The following is a 16,288-nucleotide window of genomic DNA, read 5'->3' on the forward strand; positions in this document are numbered from 1 at the left end:
ACAAACACAGCACGCGTGAAATCTGCAAGTTGAACCAGGCGGATTTCGTCGATGGCGAAGCAATTTCAGTATTATTATTTTCCTGAATGCCGGCACTGTGTCCACCATTGCAGCCTTGCAGAGTCCATATCTGCTGTGTCTAAGAGCATTGGGGACGACCTCTTAAGTTCTCCGTGTTCGTTTTCTCAACCTTTGCCTCAAGGCTGGTGACTTGGCTGACGTAAAGGATTTTAATTGACTTTAGGCTGACAGGCTTTGAGAGTCTGTCACTAGAACCTGTGAACGCGCCTCGCTCATATGCATTGCGGTGCTTGAATGTTTATCCCCACTGCTGAAGCCTCCAAAGGTTGAGGACCGTGCTGGCGACCAATCGGCTTGCTAGACCAGACTCTTAAGAGCTGGTACTCTACCTGATAGAGTATACCGGCTACTGTGCTCTCTAGGAGCACTGTACTCCGCCCAGATTTTTTAAGGAGTGAAACGTTTCCTTCGGCAAAGAGTACAACTGCCAGTGCACTCCCTCTATGGCCAGAATGAGTCGGAGGATATTTATTTTCTTCACTTTTGCATTTTCTTCGCTTTTGTAATGCAGTGGAGCTATATAGTCACCTGTGACCTGCATCTCACGCAAACTAGGTCTGTCTCCGATTCTGCTGAATGTAAATAATCCTCCTCTTGAGCTCCAATGAAGAAGCGATACTCCTGCGCAAAGGCTCCATTCAGCAAAGGAATGCACTTTCATACATTCGTATGGATGCACTCTTAAGAGCTCGTAAAAAAAAAAAACTACGTTTTATTTTGAAAGTCGCCTCTCCCTTCTGTGACCCCTGCCTGTCTTTCGCTCGCAACCTGCATGTGCACTCAATTTGTTGAACTCGTGCATGAGTGCTATAGTACAGGTGTACAACTATAAAATTTTTCTTTTTCAGCATAATTTGAGGGAACTGAGAACGTGGGCAGTAACATGCTGCAAGCAACTTTGTTGGTGAACACGCTGTGCAGGTTTTCGGACTGTTATAGTGCAGTGAAATGGATGCATTTCATAATTGTTGATTGGTCAGTGCAGTGCAGTATAAAATCCTGCAAAATAGAGCTGCCAGTGATATTATGTAGGTGACGCCCTTTTACACACAGCATGCATTTGCACTGACATCTTCAATATTTCTTTGTTTTGCTTGTCTTCTCCAGTTTATATGTGCATGTTTGTGGCATCCCTCTAGGTGACAGACGGCCCTTCAGTTTTGATTGGCCTCATAGCCTCTCTTGCTGTCACTATTGGTGATGCTGAGCTTGTTTTGATCTTGCTCTTTGTAGCCAGGGGATCAAAAATGGCATAAATGCAAACATAATTGACAAGATCAAACTAAGTGTCACATCCTCCACCTCCTTAATGACAGGTACGATGGAGAGATCGACATGAAGCGGAGGATTGAAGAAAACATCCAGAAATCAGCTAGAACAGCTAGGGGTGGTTTGTGAGCTGGTGAGTGAGTAGGCAGCATTATGGGCTTTGTGTCTCATAAAAGCTGTCAGTGTCGTTGGCCGTGAGCGAAAACTCCACGAAAAATCTCTAGAGAAGCAAGCTAGATGGCATGTGGGCTATCTAGGTCACATGATCAGTCGTCACAACCTGCCCATTAGCCGGCGTGGTGGCTCAGTGGTTGCAGCACTCGGCTGCTGACCCAAAAGACGCGGGTTCGATCCCGGCCGCGGCAGTTGAACTTCTATGGAGGCGAAATGCTAGAGGCCCGTGTGCTGTGCGATGTCAGTGCACGTTGAGATCTTTTAGTAATTTTGCTGTATCTGATATACTGGAAATGAATTTTTTAGGCCCTATACAGAATTTTTTTGCCACTCTTAAACATAACTAGCAAATTAGGCTTCGAACACGCAAAATAATCAAGCACAGGTTGTCTTGTTCGTGTATAAAATCAAGGCAAGTGCAGCAGTGCCACAGCTATGCCAGTTGTGCCAATCTGTGCGAAAAGCATGATCTTTGTTAAAATTGCACCATTCTGTGCCAAAATGACACAACTATAGTAGGATACAACTTAGTAAACCAGCTGTTGTTAAACTGGGCCACGGTCCACGGCGTATTATATTACTCTGCTAGCCCTTCACAAAAGTAAATGCAATCAGCTTTTTAAAGTTTGGTTTTATTAAATGAGCCAGGTGTCAAAATTCTAGAGCGTATGATTTTTTCTTCTGACGTCGGGAGGAGTTCTGTGCGCTGGTCCTGAATGTAGGCGGAGCTTCACTGATGACTTAAGTTGTATCCAACTATAGCCGCGCAAGTTTCCAGTCAGCTATACTTGGTGAAATATAACACCGGTGTTGGCAACCTGCATTTTTGCTATTGGATTGGATGTCGCCAATCCAATCCAGTCGCTGAGATGCAACAACGAAAAGGCACGTGCGTGCTTTGTGTGTATGCCGAGACACTGTTTTGGTCAGATTTTAGTTTACTTTAGTTTAGTTTAGTTGTGGCCATTTCACAGGTGCAGTAAACACTGATGCTGCCGATTTGGACAGGTGCATCTGCTGGCAAAATAGACTGTGTCGTCATTTGCATTGCTTTAGTTGAAGGGACAGAGGATACTCTTAGGAATCGGTGGGTCATATTAAGCATAAAAGGCTTAATCCGACCACTGGTAGTGTGTATCTCCAAACATGAATAGTGGCAAACAAAGCCTGGTGCACTGTCGTTCGCTAAGAAAGGCTGAGGAAAAAAAATGGCTGATAAGGGACACTGCCCAATAGTCGTGTGCGGCTCTCAGTATCTCTCGGACATCTCAGAATACGATACACCTTTCCTGCAGCGCATTTAATGCTTACATCTAGTCTCGACACTACATGTTTTGAACGCATGAACTGAATGTCTTTTTATGCGGCTCTTTCAAGTTGCCAGTACTCTGTTGAGCCATGAAGGCGCCGAACATTGAAGTCATCTTAATGAGTGCACTCGACAGATATAAGCGGCTAGTGAGGTTATAGTCGTGCAACAGTGAATCGGTCTTGTCATGCATCTAGTCATGGTCCAGAGTAGTGAGCTGCTGCAATGTACACAGAAGTTAGGGCTAGTCATGGTAGAGTCCAGTGAGATGCTATTTACGTGTAAGCCCACTTTCAAGCAAAAATAAAGTTGAAGTTTTCATGTCTACTTTTCTTGTATGTATTATATTTCTATAAATATTTGAAACTGAAGTCACCGTTTCTTCCCCTTTAAACTGCTCCAAATTTGGAATTTGGTGCTACAAGAATTGCTTGAAATGTTACTTTAGCGGTTGCACCTTGGAGCCTGCTAAAAAAAAGTTTTTCCTTCGGCAGCACCAATTCATCTTTCTGCGTATATAATGCGATTCACGGGAAGATTGAAATTCCCATTTCCGGCATGGCTGCTATTAAGGACGGGTATCCCAAACGCTCATAGAGATAGGAGGTATTTCGTTATTAAAATAGTGTTAATAACGGCATGCACTTCGTAGTCTTGTAAAGATGCAAACGGTGCAACTTCACATGCAGCGAAGATGTTATTGCTAGAACAATCCGAGCAGGAGACTGCATGGTTGCCAGAATAAGATTTATGTCTTTGTCAGTGCTGATAAAAATATTTTGCATGTTACCCTCCATGACTCGTTGAAGTCAATAGATAGCTGCGACAATGGAAAAAAATAATTGAAGAGGAATGCATGGAGACCGCTACCTTACCCCAGCCAAAGTGTAAAAAGCGTAAGCAACCTTTGTGCTGGCAACGTACACCTGTTGACCCCAAATTCAATGGTATCATATGCGCTCCACCCCATTCTTATTCTTCGGGTTCTTTCCCTCTCATGATCCGGATCAGCGGTCACTACCTTCCCTAAGTAGACACATTCTCCTACTAAGGGAAGGAAACGAAGCTGCTGTAGCTCGAGACTTTTCTAATCAGCTCTCTTGGCTCCCAGGTCCAAGGATTTCTGCCATGGAACTCGCAGGTGGCGACGATGCTGCGTCCAAGTGAACGATAGGCCAAGGCCGAGGCTGTCTTCGGAGTGGCGAAACCAGGGCTGTTGCGTGAAAGCAGGATCTGCTGTCGGCGCAAGCTTCTGCAGCTGCGACCGCACACCAGGTACCCCAACCATCAGTCCGAACACTAAGCAAAGATGGTTTCCGAGTTTCCGGAAGCAGTTTCATGGACAGAAGCTTACCATCACTTTCTGCACAGCATCTGTATATAACGCTGCTAAATTGCTCAGTTCGTAAAGCACAAAAATAAAATAATACATTATTTTGCTTTGTCAGCAAATACGACGACGAGGCGGAACCAGCATATTTCGGAAGTTAGGCTCTACTTGGCGATACCCACAGGTGTCGCACCTCAGCCAGTACCTAGGAAATAGAACGCCACCACTTCAGGTTATTTACGAACAGCTCCTGAAAACTTTTGAATGATAATGGTTAGGTTATTGAAACAGGTGTGGGGGCGAACTTATGAAGTCTAGAAAGTCGAGATTAGGGAGAGCTCCACAGCTGGCAGGGCAAGGTTGATAGGAGTTCAGCACTCGTGTTGTCTTCTTGGTTTCATTTTCTTCTTATTCAAGCTGTTTTTCCAATACATGACAGAAACCAACTCTCTCAGATTTCCCTACTCTTAAGTTTGAGGTGAGTGGTGTTACTGTTCCAAAACCAGTCTGAAATTATGGTTCTCTTAATTGTGGATGCACTGTAATCTCCTTTTCTACACTACTGCAGTTCACCGCAGAGCAGTGCTTCCTTTTCTGGGGCAGTGGTCGTAGGGAAAAACTTTGTGGCACGTTGTGGTCATACGTAGTTCCACACAATTTCACGAGAGGCTGTCGCTCTATGGCATTGATTCTTGATAGCTTTTTGAGCACTTGTGGGCCAATAGAAAGTGACAGGGAACAGAAAAATTGGACAATAAAGGCAGTGCACGTAAAATATCATCACAGAAAACTTGAATTGTAAATAAGGCAGATGGACTGTGCCAAGCGAACAGTGATGGTGTGCTTTCGTCGCTTTCAGCCAGGGCTGTTTTGTGTAGGCCTTTGGAGGGCATGGCTGAAGGAGGTGGGGATCTTCATCTCGTTTAACGCAAATAACAGGGAGAAGGAGAAAGGCAGATATATACATCTTCATCTTTTCCATCGTCCTGTTTGTACTAAATAGCATGAATGTTATGTCAGAACAGCCAAACAGATGGCAACTCTTTTAAAGGCAATTGTTGTTTTACAGTAGTGTCGAAATTGTTGAGAGTTTTCGATTGTGTGTTAAGGCAGTTTTGTGATTGTAGGATTTTGTTTTTTTTAGCTCTTACACTATCCCAGCAAGTGCTGCTTTTCCCTCTTGAACATAAAGAGTGCACAATAAAGGCAGCCCGCATAGGATCTCACTAGAGACGACATGAGTGTAAGGTGGATGGGCTGGGCCAAGTGAACAGTGATGGTGCATTTTTGTTTTCAGCCGCGGCTCTTCTGTGTGCGGGGTGGCCTCTTCATAGCCATTGGATAATACACGGTCGGACATGTGGAAATTTTCGTGTTATTTTCGGCAAATAATGACTTTGTGTTCCTTCATGCTTTTATATGTGCTAAATAAGATCTGTGTTATGTCAAAGCAACTGGTCCAAGAGTTTGCTCCCTTAAAGGTGATCTTCAGTTGCGAAAGAGCAAAAAAGTGGGGCATTTTCAATTCTGTGGTAGGGCACTTTTTCATAATCGTGGGATTTTGTTATTTCACTATTACACTTTTCCCTAAAGTGCTGTTTTTCCCTCTAGAATTTGTTGACAGGTGCATTTTTTATGCAGGGCACAGCACTCCTTGTGATGTAGTACTTGGTAAGTATTTATGCTTTTCATTGATTTATGAGTCCAGGGATGAGTGCTGAATGCTTGCATTTTATTTTTGCATGAACCTTGTGGTCCTTCTCTCCTTTTTTATCCCAGCAGATGGTTTCAGGTCTCTTCCATTTGTAGAGAGCAGTTGCCTGCCTTCCATAGCTTATCAGTAGAAGTGGCATGCGGCCAGGGTTTGAGCGGAAATCCTGTTTACCATGCGCAGTCCGCTTTTCACCGCGTGTTTTTCGAATTGCAGGATTGAGATGGTTTTTTTTTTGTGCATAACCCGGTGCTTGCCATGATATCTGACATCATGTGAGCGACATGATGTTGACTGCTAGTTAACCTTGGTGACATGTGATCTGTAAAACTAGATATGTGTAGCGAACTGGAAAAGTTTCCTGGGGTGGCTGTCTCATCTTCCTTGTTGCATGCGCAATCACAGCACTTCACTCTAGGAGGACAGGTGCACCGTTACTTGAAGATATCATAGACAGTTGAAGAAAAGCCACAACACTGGGGGATAACATCAAATTCTGCTGGGTTCCAACCCACGTTGGAATTTGTGTTCCATTGTGTGTGCTGCACAAGCTTGCAACAAAGAAATCAGAAATGTGCATGAGCATGCCCTGTAAGGATTGCATGAAGTCAGTAATGGAATAATTAATTAGCCACACCAGGAAACATCCATTTGAGATTTGAAGTCATGCACACTTCAAGAGCATTAAACGGATGCGATTTTTTAGTCTTTGATCTGCACACTGAAACCTTACTGAAGTCTCTATGCTTACACTGCAAACTAAGCCTGCATTCAAGCTATGCAAACAAGTCTCTTTTTTTCTTTTTCATGCACAGACCTCGAGAAAGTAAATAAAAAGCATTTCTCACAATTCTATGAAGACCACATCCCTTTCGTTGGTAGATTAATCCTTGGAGAAAGTGCACTCGTAGGTGTTTTCTCCATCTTGGTGTTCAGAGTGGGTCATTCTAAAGAGGATGATAGTCATTCCACGTCTTGGACAGGTGCAGGCAGGCAGGCGGCCTCGACATAAAGTTGCGTGCAGTCCTTTAATGATGCGCGCGGTCTTAGATTCGCTCACAGCAAAGAAATCTTTTCAGGACAGGTCATCTGCTATGTCCCTCACACGGACGAAAGAACCGGTCTCCTGGGGACAGACAGCGAGGCAAGTGGTTCAACAAGCGGGAGCAGACGCAATCGACGAGGCTCCCCGACAGTCTCCATGTTTAAGAGGCCTCAAGACGCTTACCATGTAAGTCAACCCATTTCGCTTTCTACTACCCTGTCGAGGACCACACCACGCTGCGAGTGTAGTGTGAAGGCAGTGTCCGACGAGGTACTCAACATTTCAAAGCCATGAACCTAATCGCCAGCACTCAGGTGAACGTTGAGAGAACGGTTATGGAGAAGTTAAAAGAGGATGTACCTAATGCTCACAAACACAGCACGCGTGAAATCTGCAAGTTGAACCAGGCAGATTTCGTCGATGGCGAAGCAATTTCAGTATTATTATTTTCCTGAATGCCGGCACTGTGTCCACCATTGCAGCCTTGCAGAGTGCATATCTGCTGTGTCTAAGAGCATTGGGGACGACCTCTTAAGTTCTCCGTGTTTGTTTTCTCAACCTTTGCCTCAAGGCTGGTGATTTGGCTGACGTAAAGGATTTTAATTGACTTTAGGCTGACAGGCTTTGAGAGTCTGTCACTAGAACCTGTGAACGCGCCTCGCTCATATGCATTGCGGTGCTTGAATGTTTATCCCCACTGCTGAAGCCTCCAAAGGTTGAGGACCGTGCTGGCGACCAATCGGCTTGCTAGACCAGACTCTTAAGAGCTGGTACTCTACCTGATAGAATATACCGGCTACTGTGCTCTCTCTAGGAGCACTGTACTCCGCCCAGATTTTTTAAGGAGTGAAACGTTTCCTTCGGCAAAGAGTACAACTGCCAGTGCACTCCCTCTATGGCCAGAATGAGTCGGAGGATATTTATTTTCTTCACTTTTGCATTTTCTTCGCTTTTGTAATGCAGTGGAGCTATATAGTCACCTGTGACCTGCATCTCACACAAACTAGGTCTGTCTCCGATTCTGCTGAATGTAAATAATCCTCCTCTTGAGCTCCAATGAAGAAGCGATACTCCTGCGCAAAGGCTCCATTCAGCAAAGGAATGCACTTCCATGCATTCGTATGGCTGCACTCTTAAGAGCTCGTAAAAAAAAACTACGTTTTATTTTGAAAGTCGCCTCTCCCTTCTGTGACCCCTGCCTGTCTTTCGCTCGCAACCTGCATGTGCACTCAATTTGTTGAACTCGTGCATGAGTGCTATAGTACAGGTGTACAACTATAAAATTTTTCTTTTTCAGCATAATTGAGGGAACTGAGAACGTGGGCAGTAACATGCTGCAACTTTGTTGGTGAACACGGTGTGCAGGTTTTCGGACTGTTATAGTGCAGTGAAATGGATGCATTTCATAATTGTTGATTGGTCAGTGCAGTGCAGTATAAAATCCTGCAACATACAGCTGCCAGTGATATTATGTAGGTGATGCCCTTTTACACACAGCATGCATTTGCACTGACCCGAAAGACGCGGGTTCGATCCCGGCCGCGGCAGTTGAACTTCTATGGAGGCGAAATGCTAGAGGTCCTTGTGCTGTGCGATGTCAGTGCTATTAGGATCGGGTGAGCGTGGTCGGGTCGGAGAAGGGACGAGGAAGGCGGGAGACGGGGTTACGAGGAGATTAAACAAGGAAGGAAGAACTTTTTGCAAGAATATTTACATTATTTACAAAAAGGGTAACTGAGAGGGATTCTCAGTGAAAGAGAACGTCTTGAGGAGTCAACAGGAGTGCACTCTAGTCCCAAAACAACACCTCGTTAAATAGTCTTCGTATTCCCCAGATCCCTGACTGGGGAATACACTTTGAAGAATGACGTCCAATCAGACGGACAGTCGTGGACACTGTTGATACCGCCCACGGCAGGGGCGGCGCTGGGCCGTGGGCTCTCTCGCAGCTCGGTTGATGGGAACACTGCTGTCTTTCACTCAGCACACCACCACTCTGTCCGTTGACCCGAGGGTCGACTCGGCCACGGGACGCCGCCATTGTCGCCGCATCTTCGGCCTTCGGCGGTCTTTGACCTTTGCCGCTGCCACTGTGGTCTCTCGGTTCTGGAAGTTTGCTGCCTTCCACTTAGGCAGGAGGGGAGCGCGAGCTGCCTTAATCCACCCAGGCAGGGGGGGGGGGCATCCCAAACCCAACAGGGCACGTTGAGATCTTTTAGTAATTTTTCTGTATCTGATATTATACTGGAAATGAATTTTTTTAGGCCCTATACAGAATTTTTTTGCCTCTCTTAAAAATAACTAGCAAAGTAGGCTTCGAACACGCAAAATAAGCGAGCACAGGTTGTCTTATTCGTGTCTAAAATCAAGGCAAGTGCAGCAGTGCCACAGCTATGCCAGTTGCACCAATCTGTGCGAAAAGCATGATCTTTGTTAAAATTGCACCATTCTGTGCCAAAATGACGCAACTATAGTAGGATGCAACTTAGTAAACCAGCTGTTGTTAAACTGGGCCACGGTCCACGGCGTATTATATTACTCCGCTAGCCTTTCACAAAAGTAAATGCAATCAGCTTTTTAAAGTTTGGTTTTATTAAATCAGCCAGGTGTCAAAATTCTAGAGCGTATGATTTTTTCTTCTGACGTCGGGAGGAGTTCTGTGCGCTGGTCCTGAATGTGGGCGGAGCTTCACTGATGACTTAAGTTGTATCCAACTATAGCCGCGCAAGTTTCCAGTCAGCTATACTTGGTGAAATATAACACCGGTGTTGGCAACCTGCATTTTTGCTATTGGATTGGATGTCGCCAATCCAATCGAGTCGCTGAGATGCAACAACGAAAAGGTACGTGCGTGCTTGGTGTGTATGCCGAGACACTGTTTTGGTCAGATTTTAGTTTACTTTAGTTTAGTTTAGTTGTGGCCATTTCACAGGTGCAGTAAACACTGATGCTGCCGATTTGGACAGGTGCATCTGCTGGCAAAATAGACTGTGTCGTCATTTGCATTGCTTTAGTTGAAGGGACAGAGGATACTCTTAGGAATCGGTGGGTCATATTAAGCATAAAAGGCTTAATCCGACCACTGGTAGTGTGTATCTCCAAACATGAATAGTGGCAAACAAAGCCTGGTGCACTGTCGTTCGCTAAGAAAGGCTGAGGAAAAAAAATGGCTGATAAGGGGCATTTAATGCTTACATCTAGTCTCGACACTACATGTTTTGAACGCATGAACTGAATGTCTTTTTATGCGGCTCTTTCAAGTTGCCAGTACCCTGTTGAGCCAAGAAGGTGCCGAACATTGTAGTCATCTTAATGAGTGCACTCGACAGATTTAAGCGGCTACTGAGGTTATAGTCGTGCAACAGTGAATTGGTCTTGTCATGCATCTAGTCATGGTCCAGAGTAGTGAGCTGCTGCAATGTACACAGAAGTTAGTGCTAGTCATGGTTCAGTTTAGTCAGATGCTATTCACGTGTAAGCCCACTTTCAAGCAAAATGAAGTTGAAGTTTTCATGTCTACTTTTCTTGTATGTATTATATTTCTATAAATATTTGAAACTGAAGTCACCGTTTCTTCCCCTTTATTTACGGTGGCTTTATTTACGCTTCACCAGCCCGAAGCAAACCACAAACTTAAGGTAGTTCCTAGGATGTCTGCTTTGGCTTTATACAGGTAGAGAATGACTAGCCACGCTTTTGATAGAATCGGCTGTTCTCAAGGGCTTTTTCATTTTTTGGTTTAAAGATCGAAGATTGCTGATGAAAAACCGCAATGAGCGGCGCCTTCGTTTTGAGTGTGAGTGGGCCGGCAGCAGTGCTTCTTATGCATAATCCACGAAGACTTCTCATGGACTGTTTCGCACAACAAGACTCACCTAAAGTTCTTGAAGGGGCCACGCGCTGTTAGTGACCGTGCCTCTGCCTGGGAGTTGTGCAGCCCCTACGGGTAGGTGCAGATTGAAGTCGTTGTGCTGGACACCAACGTCGGACCAGCACACTTGCCGTTTGACTGCGTCCACTTTCCAATGAGTGCTCTATCTGTATGGATACGAAAAAGGAAAAATTTGGAATGACTCGCCGCATAGAAATAATGTGACAGTGTCCTATTTTTTGAAGAGATATGGGGGTGTCGGACAGCTCGGAGCTATGCTAAAAAAGTATGTTCTGTATCATGATGCTCGAAGAATGTGAGAGAAGTCTGATTGCGTCATGGGTAGGTGAGTACATTTACGGACAAACCCGACGCAGCAGCGTAGATGTAAGAAAATTATTAATGCGAAAGCATTATATGCCTCATGCGAAACAAATCTCGTCACCTGAAGTTGTCACCAAAATGTGTAAACAGGAGGCGGTACCTCTGATGCGACCTCATTCGAAAAAAGAATTTCGCCAGCATTGGGGTTCGCAACCAGGCACTCTTCGTGCCAGGCGGGCATGCAGTACATGTGCCACTAAAGGTAGTTGGTGCACGGGTGCTAGAAGGGCACGAACTGAAGGCATTGTGGTCTGTACAGCGGTAAAGTTTGTTGGGGGCATGCATTGATGTTAGACAATGATTGATTGAAAAGAAATTGCGGCTGTCATCCAATCGTCACGTGATAAGTGTCACTGACAGCAATTACTTGCAAAATAAGTGCCGGCGTCCTCGAAGGGTGACGTGTTATGTGTCACGTGATAACGATGCCGTACCGGAAAAAAAAAGCGGCTGATGTTCAAACGCGAATGCTTTCGCATTTCTCCAATGCAGCATACTGCAGCGCTCTCCAAGTTGTTCGGTCAGGTTTCTAAAAAATGCAGTGGCTTCGTTCGGCTGAGTTTCTTGCTTAGTGCCTAAATGTCACCTGCCACATGATTACAGTGGTGCTCGGTGACTAGTACTACCCGCCATCGCGCCTTTTTATGAAAGTTTGTCCAGATGTCTAGGGAATCTCAACACAGCAGATAGCACAGCTCTCCTAATTGGGTAACAACAAACTGGGTTGACAGACAGCACAGTGCTTCCGTCAATGACTCGTTCGCTTTTTCATGCAAGATGCCGAGCCCCACGACTGCTCATTTTTGTTCACCAGGCAGAGAAACACCGGAGGATGTTTCTTGAAAAACCACATTCCATCTTTTATATTTTAGGAAAGGTTATAATAGATAAATGATTCAAACAGAATGCTTCCATCTTGCCCATTTAAAGAGGTCAACATAAATACGACCCTTGCTGCGGGCCCCTGATAAATACAACTATCAAAGGTGAATGCTGCTCGTGTGTAAATTCATACACGTTTTATTCTTTTACGATACCAAAAATACAGCAAATCAATTCGCATTAAACAATCTGTGAGAAGGCGTTTTTGAAACCGTAATCCCTTCGATATTTCAGGAATGCAGTGTGGATGCCGGAGAAACAATGAAAGCTGCTGTTCCCATCTAACCATTTAAGCCCCAGTCATCCGGCCTGGACACCACTGGACACCAGCCAGAAGCGGGGACCTCATGCTCTGTTTCGAAGTGGCGCCTGAACGCTGCAATTAACTTAAGCCAATAAAAAATGAAATCAATCAAATCAGTTTATTTAAACATCCTGAGATATTAAAGAGCGTTTCCTTCTTTGCAGTGGCATCACAAAAGTGTTGGAATGCGTTGACGGCACCTACCTTTGAATAAAGCATGCTTGGAAGTCAAACTGAAATGTGGAAGAATAATCCGCTGAATTATCCTCAGCGGGAGCCAGGAAAATCTTTAAAAGGCTTACAACCATGCATGCTCACTCCTCTAGATATTTGACAGGTGCATTGTACTGACCCGGAACCGAATCAACACAATTCATCGCAATGATTGTGTACATCGAAGATTAAAACGTGCGGGATTTAGAGCGAATTAAGGTTTCGGGTAGTTCATGTTTAACAAGAAAAAAAAAACTACCTCTGCAGTTGAGTAAAGGCATGAAATAAACGCAGCTAGGTTTGTTTAAGGAAGTTCAGCTTGCAAGCTTCGCTCTAGCAGTCAGTTATTTTTTAATTGAGGTGTACGCTAAGGCTTTGGACTGCAAGCATAAAAAAGAACGCCATAATTCTAGGCGACTTGTCGCAAAGCAGAGCTACAACCACTTTTCTTTTTGCGAGAAAATATGCCCTGGTAATCTTTTACTGTGTGTATGTGGCTATCTTAAAAGAAATAAAAGAACCGTTCTTCGCACACGTGAATTTATACATGGCAGAAAATAACCGTGCATAAAGGCAAATTTCACACAGATCAAAATTTCGAGGTGGCGCACGTAAATTGAGAACTGACTACATGCCGAGAAAAAAAAATTGGCAGGGGCTCAGCTTGGTTAAGCCCGGAAATTGCAAAAGCAACCTCATCCGTTTCTTCAGCCCGCATCCGCCGACGGCGTTGCTGTTGCGACTGACAGAAGGATGAAAAGGAAAGTGCAGAGGCTTGCCAACTGGCTCCAGCCGAGCCACCACCGCTGCCACGTGCAGATAGAGGAGAGTTAAAAGATCAGAGGAAGGAGAGACAGGAAAGAAAAGACGCGCGTCACAGCAACAACCGCGTCCGCCCAAGCGGACTCGACTGTGAAAACAGACGCGTTTGCGGTAGGTAGGCTGGAAACGCTGATTGGTAAAAAAAATACGTCATACGCATGACGTCATAGGTCACGTGGTATTTAATGACGTCATGTTTGGTTGGGGACAGGCATGTTTTCCCTACATTTTTCCCCGCCACCGCTCGTCAGCGGACGGGGCTGCTCGCGAGGAGCCGAGAGGCGAGGAGGCAGCGTGCACTGCACAAGCGTTTGCGGGAAGGCAGGCTGGAAACGCTGATTGGTCAAAAAAATATGACGTCATACGCGTGACGTCATAGGTCACGTGATATTTAGTGACGTCATGTCCGGTTGGGGACAGGCAGTTTTCCCTAGATTTTTCCCCGCCACCGCTCGTCAGCGGACGGGGCTGCTCGCGAGGAGCCGAGAGGCGAGGAGGCAGCGTGCACTGCAGCGTTGCCTGCTCGGCGTGTCCCCGTCATGTCTTTCGACCCGCCGCGGTGATAAAGACGCGGGTTCGATCCCGGTCGAGGTGGTCGAATTTCGATGGAGGCTAAATTCTAGAGGCCCGTGTACTGTGCGATGTCAGTGCACGTTAAAGAACCCCAGGTGGTCGAAATTTCCGAACCCCTTTCACTACGGCGTCCCTCATAGCCTGAGTCGTTTTGCGACGTTAAAACCCCAATAAACCATAAACCCATGTTCTTCAGAGCGCGCGCGAGATTAAAAAGCGCACCTGTCGCGCTGCGCTGTCACACTGCATGCCTGCTTCTGTGCATATCTTGCGGACTCCTTTCGTCATACTTAGCTTTACTATTGACCAAAAGGCTTTCTTAAACAGTTATTTCAAGTTTTATTGCTATGTATAAAGAATATGTTTGTAGCAGGTGCGTGAGCCCGAACAAAAGAAAACTGTTTTTATTCCCCTTCAGTATTCCTGCTTATCGAGACTTGAGCATTTATATGTTGCAGTACAACTTTTTTCAGGCATCACAACTGATGTTTCGATGTGTTTGGTACATATTCATCTTCAGACATTTCATGTCTGTTGGGTAAAAAAAAATATACGAAATAATACTTGACTGCATCAATTGTGACTGAGGTATAGCATCACGTATAGCATGCTCTTGAAATTCCTCTAGCTGCTGCACAGAAGTCTGTAATTGACTTCATTGTAGCTTCATACTTGCACCATTTAAACTCTGCACATAGCTCTTTTTTCACAAAAGGAAATGTGATTAGGTTTCTGAATAGAGCTGTGCACGGGCCGCAATTTCGAACCCGCGCCCGGCCCGGGACCTAACCTACCGACAGGAAGCCCGGCCCGACACTGAAGGACCCTGAGCACGCTCGTGCTCGGCCCGACCTGCAAAGCGGCGACGACACAAAAAGAGAATTTCAGGAAAAGGAGTTTATTTCAATGGCATTCAAATTTTGACCTCGCATTCCAGATCACAGTTTGGGATTATACACAAAACACAACGCATAAAGGTATAGATTTATCACTCTAAATATGCAAGTTGTTCATTGATGATGGCTTGATCGAAACAAGAGCGGCACTCTTTCATTACGAATCCTGCGGCGCTGAAATTTTTGTCGCTGCTTGAATTGGTGGCCGCAACGGCTAATACTTTCATAGCAAGAATAGAAACGCTTGAAGTACGAAGGAGAATGACAGACGTGGTGTCGTAAGCCATGGATGGCGTGCCACGACAGGAAGACTTTTTGACTTGTCAGAGGATAAGCGAGCAAATAAGCGACAGGGCGGCGCTATCCTGCGAATGCCGATGTGGCCGCGACATCCCTGCTTCGACTATTCACGGGAAGGCACGGTGCTGTGTTCACTTCGCTGACAAGCAATTACGGCGAAACGCAGCAACCAGTACGAGCTGAGCCGTAGTGGAGCTTAAGTGGAGGCGCCAGTGACATTCTTCTAATGCCATTCATGTGGAGGGGGCCACCCCTTCGCTCTCGCCCGCGATTATTGTCCGTCTCCCCGGCCGGAACGGGAGAGAGTAGCTCCTGCCGGGTAGGCGGACAAGAGAGAAGGCTGCCGGCTCTGCGGTACGCTGCGAGTGGCGAGTGGAAGAATTTAACCTTTTCCCGATGTGCTGCTGCAAGATAGACATCTCGCGCGACTCCGTGACCCCGCAACCTCGCGTGCGCCGTACGCAGCCCTGCCTCCGCTTCCCAGAACCATCCTTTCTTCTTACAAGGCGCCCAAAACTGGTTGCTTTGCCCCAACGTTGGTACTTGCTAGAACGAAAAATGCGTTTCCAGCCCCAGCTAGCTTTTTTTTTAGCGTTTGTACTATCCTCCCGTCCTTGTACATTCCCTCCTGGATGGTCTAGACACAAATCACTTCCTGCTGTGCATGCAAGACGCCCAGCGCACCACAGCCATATTCGCATTTCCACATATATGATACATGCTTTGCCCAACTTAGAGCCCTGGGCGTTTGGTTGTAACACCGTATGACGCGTAATGCATTACCATCAGGCAGAATTAAAATATGACAAAATTCATCGCAAGATATCTTTCCTTGTATTCTCCAAGTAAATTACTTCTATACTAACTCCTCCCTTCTGAAGTGACCAAAAGATAAAACAACTCAGCGTGTAAAAAGGTGAATGCAAAAATACACTACTTTTGTGCAAAATTCACAGGAAGTGCACTTAAATTGCCACAAGTGCATGGCCAATTAAGGAAAAAAAAACAAGGGCAAAGGACGGAGACGCACAACAGGAACACAGGACGACGCTGTGTTCTGTGTTCCTGTATTCTGTGTTCCCAGTTCTGTGTCCCCGTCTTTTGCGCTGCTTTTCTTTCTACAA

General features: G+C 45.6%; 1 protein-coding gene across 1 annotated transcript in view; it reads left to right on the forward strand.

Annotated features, from left to right (window-relative positions):
* The window catches only part of LOC149356851 (uncharacterized), a 305,537-nt gene extending 292,944 nt beyond the window's left edge, over positions 1-12,593 (forward strand). The window contains exons 12-16 of the mRNA XM_089576445.1: positions 1,398-1,483; positions 3,945-4,108; positions 5,805-5,834; positions 6,954-7,105; positions 12,291-12,593. The gene's annotated coding sequence lies outside the window, so the exon portion shown is untranslated. The remainder of the gene's footprint in view (positions 1-1,397; positions 1,484-3,944; positions 4,109-5,804; positions 5,835-6,953; positions 7,106-12,290) is intronic.
* Positions 12,594-16,288: the final 3,695 nt, after the last annotated feature.

Source organism: Amblyomma mixtum, chromosome 3, assembly GCF_055824585.1.
Source record: "Amblyomma mixtum isolate Tamu chromosome 3, ASM5582458v1, whole genome shotgun sequence".
Taxonomy (NCBI): domain Eukaryota; kingdom Metazoa; phylum Arthropoda; class Arachnida; order Ixodida; family Ixodidae; genus Amblyomma; species Amblyomma mixtum.